We start from the raw sequence: 5,000 nt of genomic DNA on the forward strand, positions 1-5,000 counted from the left end.
CAAGAGAGGCAAGGCCTTCAAGACTCACTTGTGATAAATGAAGTCCCCTAGCATTAATTACAGAGTAATTTCCCTTTTTTTTACTATCTGCACCAAAACGTTTGCAAAATAAATAAAAATTCCATGCTTAGCAAAAGAAGTTCCTGTTTGAACAAAAAATGATAATAATGACTCCTCTTGTTGTTGTGTCAGAATAAGAGGTCAAAGTGCCAAGTTTAGAGAATACAAAAAATATAAATATAACAGTAAATGCAGTTTGCATATAATTAGGCTTCTTTTTTATTTTTTTGGTGCCCATCCCAGAGGTGCAATATTGTTTTAAACAAGATGACTGAAAAGAACTGAATTTTTCCTATTTTTATGCCAAATGTGGTGTCAACTGACAAATTATTTGCAGAGAAATTTACCACGGACACTCAGACACACGGACACACACACACACACACACACACACACACACAGACAGACAACCGAACACCGGGTTAAAACATAGACTCACTTTGTTTACACAAGTGAGTCAATAACGGCAACGTAATGCAAAACCTAACACAGCATAGGGCTATGACTGATTATTAAATATATATTTCAACACCACCGAAATTTTCATACACGGTCGCAGCAGTTACTGTGGCAAATATCCACAATTCTTGTTCCCCCTCTACACGGAATGAGTAATAGTGTGTGGACGTTCGCTCCACCAACTAAGTTACACAGAGGAGTGCAAAGGAAAGAAATGTGGACATGGCCGTTTCTGTATTGTTTAAAGAAGGCAACGGACGTGCACAAACTCATCACGTTCAGCAGAAAGAAAGAAAAAAGAATTAAAAAAAAGACAAAGAAAGAAAGAAAGAAAGAAAGAACAATGAAGAGACAACAGAAACAGAAAGGCGGATGAACAAAGCTACAGACATTGTGCAAACACGTAACATCGGTGTCTTTTGCATGAGTTACTTTTATTTCATCTCTTCGTACTCTTACTGGAGGAACAGCTGTTCTGTCGTGTCGTTGTGTGTTGTTTCTGGATAACGAGATTCACGTGTCATGCGTGCGTATGTGCGTGTGTGTGTGTGTGTGTGTGTGTGTGTGTGTGTGTGTGTGTGTGATAAAAATAGAGAGAGAGCAGTGTGTGTGTGTGTGCGAGAGAGAGAGAGAGAGCATTGTGTGTGTGTGTGTGTGTGTGTTTGCGTTTGTGTGTATGTTCACGCGCGCGCGTGCGTGCGTGTGTGTGTGTGTGTGTGTGTGTGTGTCTGTTTGTGTGTATGTTCACGCGCGCGCGCGTGTGCGTGCCTGTATGTGTGCGTGCCTGTGTGTGTGTGTGTGTGTGTGTGTGTGTATTGCGATGGCCGCCGTGAGAGATTCTGACAATCACGCTGTGTGCCGAATTGATGTCCTTTCTCATCCTGCAGTGAAGGTGGCAGAATGGTACAGACGGTAATCTGCTAAATACAGTGTCCGTGAGGGTCGAGGTTCGATTCTCGCTCTCGCCCTTTCTCCGATCCCAAACTGGACTGGAAAACCAAACTGAGCGGCTACTCATTCGAGTGAGACGTTAAACCGAGCTAGGCCCCAATTCAGTCTGTGCAGCATGCACATGGCTCGCTCGAAAAAAGAACTCATGGCAACAAATGTGTTGTCCTCTGGCCAAACTCTGCAGAAGAAACTTACTCTGACAGGCACACAAATACGTATGCATGCACTCTACTGGAGTGATGGCTTAGAGGTAACGCGTCCGCCTAGGAAGCGAGAGAATCCGAGCGCGCTGGTAGGAATCACGGCTCAGCCGCCGATATTTTCTCTCCCCCTCCACTAGACCTTGAGTGGTAGTCTGGACGTTAGTCATTCGGATGAGACGATAAACCGAGCTAGGCCCCAATTCTAGGTTCCGTGTGCAGCATGCACTCAGCGCACGTAAAAGAACCCACGGCAACAAAAGGGTTGTTCCTGGCAAAATTCTGTTGAAAAATCCACTTCGATAGGAAAAACAAATAAAAATTGCACGCAGGAAAAAATACAAAAAAAAAAAAAATGGGTGGCGCTGTAGTGTAGCGACGCGCTCTCCCTGCGGAGAACAGCCCTAATTTCACACAGAGAAATGTGTTGTGATAAAAAGAAATACAAATACAAATACTTCAGGCTTGACTGCTGCGTTAGGTTGACGTTTTCTTGAGAAACTGAAACTGAAACTGCAGTGAAGTTAGTTAATAAGACTTTGGTGGTCCGTTTGAATAGTAAGCCTGATCCTTATTCTGATCCTCCAATATCGCGGTGCCTAGAGGGTTGACGCTGGAGGTTTTTTTCCGATATCCCAGGTCGACACATGTGCAGATCTGATAGTGCCTGAACCCCCTTCGTGAGGGATCTCAAGGTTACCCAACTTTGATAACTGGCCGCGCAGCGACTGCGACAATGGAAACGTGTGTGTGTGTGTGTGTGTGTGTGTGTGTGTGTGTGTGTGTGTGTGTGTGTGTGTGTGGTAGTGTGTGTGTGTGTGTGTGTGTGTGTGTGTGTGTGTGTGTGTGTGTGTGCGTGTGTGTGTGTGTGTCTATGTGTGTGTGTGTGTGTGTGAGTGTGTGTGTGTGTGTGTGTGTGATAATAAACTGGAAGAAATAGTAATAATAATAATCATCATTATCATCATCATCACAGTCATATTAATCACGATAATAGTAATAATAATGATAATCATGACAATGATAACGATGATAAAAGAAACACCATCCCCACACCCATTTCCACCTCACCCTCCCATACATACACTCACTCATACATACACACACACACACACACACACACACACACAGAACACAGGAGCAGTGACAGAAAGCCAGGGACAGACAGACAGCCAGATAGGCAGGCAGGCAAACCGACACAGAGAGACACACAGACAGACAGACAGATAGAAAAATGACATACAGTCTGCACCACTACGTTTGTCTTTATTGTGCATCAAAATTCTGAAAAAAAAAAAAAAAAAAAAGACAATTCCATCAATGTGTTCATAACAATCACGCAGTCAATGAATCACTGTTCAGCAGTAAAAAAAATAAAAATAAAATAAAATAAAATAAAATAAAATAAAAAAACAGAACGAACGTGTTTCACGTGCACAATCATCATCACACATTGTGCTGTGCTGCAGCCCTCTCTGCCATCCCTGAGGCACTGTGAAACCCTTTTTGAGCAACTACTGCAACTTGAACTTGAAACACTTGTCAGGAAAGAAAGAAAAAAAAAAACAACAACAAAAAAACAAAGTTGAGGCCACGAAATCTGACACGGCATCATGTGAACATATTTACAGCAGTTGAAAAAAAAAAAAAAGAAGTCACTTTGTATGCATAATCATAATGTAATTTTTTCTTCCGATAAATTGTCATGATAAACTTGGCAGATCCTACAAAATACGAAAATCGAACAAAGAGATTCTCAAGATTTTTGCATCTTTTTAATTAAACAAAACAAAATGAGTTATGAGAGAAGTAACCTACATGTAGAGATGAATGGTCATGGATATATCATCAATTTTGAAATAAGTTTAAATGATGACTGATCTAAGATAAATCATGATGATGATGATGATGACGGTGAAGACGAAGACGACGACAATGACGACGATGATGGTGACGGTCACAGTGATAATAATGATTATCATCCGTGTGTTTGTTTGCTTGTTTGTTTGTTTATTTCTTAGAAAAACTATGTTTTTCGTGTGGTTTTCTTCAAAGTTTCTTAAATAGAAAAACATTCTTTTGTGGGTTTTTTTTTTGTTTTTGTTTTGGTTTGTTTGGGGTTTTTTGGTTTGTTTGTTGTTGGTTTTTTGTTTGTTTCTTTTTTTTTCCAGTTTCCTGAATAGAACAAACTTTTTTTCGGTTATTTTTTAGGAGGTGGTGGGAGGGGGGTAGTGGAGAGGAGGGGGTTAGTTTCTTCAAAGGAAAAAAGCAATGGCTTTTCGTGTGTGTTTTTTTAATTTAATTTAATTTTATTTTATTTTCGTTTCTTAAATAGGAAATCAATTTTAGTATAAAAATGCCACAATATAAAAACGTTTGTTCGACACATTAGCCTTCAATAGAAAAACAGTGTCAGTATTCAAATGCTGCTGTATCAATACCTTGGACACGTATGTATTCAATAGAAAAAAAAAAACACACACACACACACAAACACAAAAAAAATAATGTGAGTGTTCACATCTAACAACATCAATACATTCGACTTTTCTGCATCATTATTCATCAAAGGCACTTGAAACACTAAAATCATTATCTCTTTTCCAGTCCTGGAAAATATCAGTATGACACATTATTTCTGTACCTTTCCAAAAGATTGATATATCCCGTATGCGTTCTTGGAGGACTGATTCATTATAATTACAATAATCATGTTTAAGCAGGGAATATTGATATAATGAAGTCACAAAGTAGGAGAGAGAAAAAAACAACAACAACGTGATCTGAAGAAAAAGTCACATTTTCAGAAGCATAACCGTGTCATGTTCTTGGAAGATGACATCGCCATTCAGAAGCCACAACTTCAATCATAAAAGCTGAAAGGCAATGCACGGATATTTTACGATAAGGGCACTCCGTGACCAACAAAACGCTGTATACACACACACACACACACACACACACACACACACACACACACACAACAAACTGTGTGCAACATTCATTCAAGTGCTCAAAGTGAATTTAACAAACACCATCTTCTTAAAACTCGCGTTAAATCCAGTAATTCATGAATGGGCTTGGTGATGACAGGATGTCTTACCTCTAGCTTTATTTTGAGCCGTCCGTGATTATTCGTATATACTGCTGAAGGTCATCCCCACCCCCCCACCCCCACCGCCAATCCCACCACGCCGATCCCACAACAAGCTGACGACCTAGTTTTACTCAGTTACTGTATTCATCGTCCATCACTATTGTCCTTATGGAGTTGTGGCCTAATGTTTACGCGTCCATTTGGAAAGCGATAGACTCTGAGCCCACAGGGTC

This window comes from Babylonia areolata, chromosome 15 (genome assembly GCF_041734735.1).
Source record: "Babylonia areolata isolate BAREFJ2019XMU chromosome 15, ASM4173473v1, whole genome shotgun sequence".
In the NCBI taxonomy this organism is placed as follows: domain Eukaryota; kingdom Metazoa; phylum Mollusca; class Gastropoda; order Neogastropoda; family Buccinidae; genus Babylonia; species Babylonia areolata.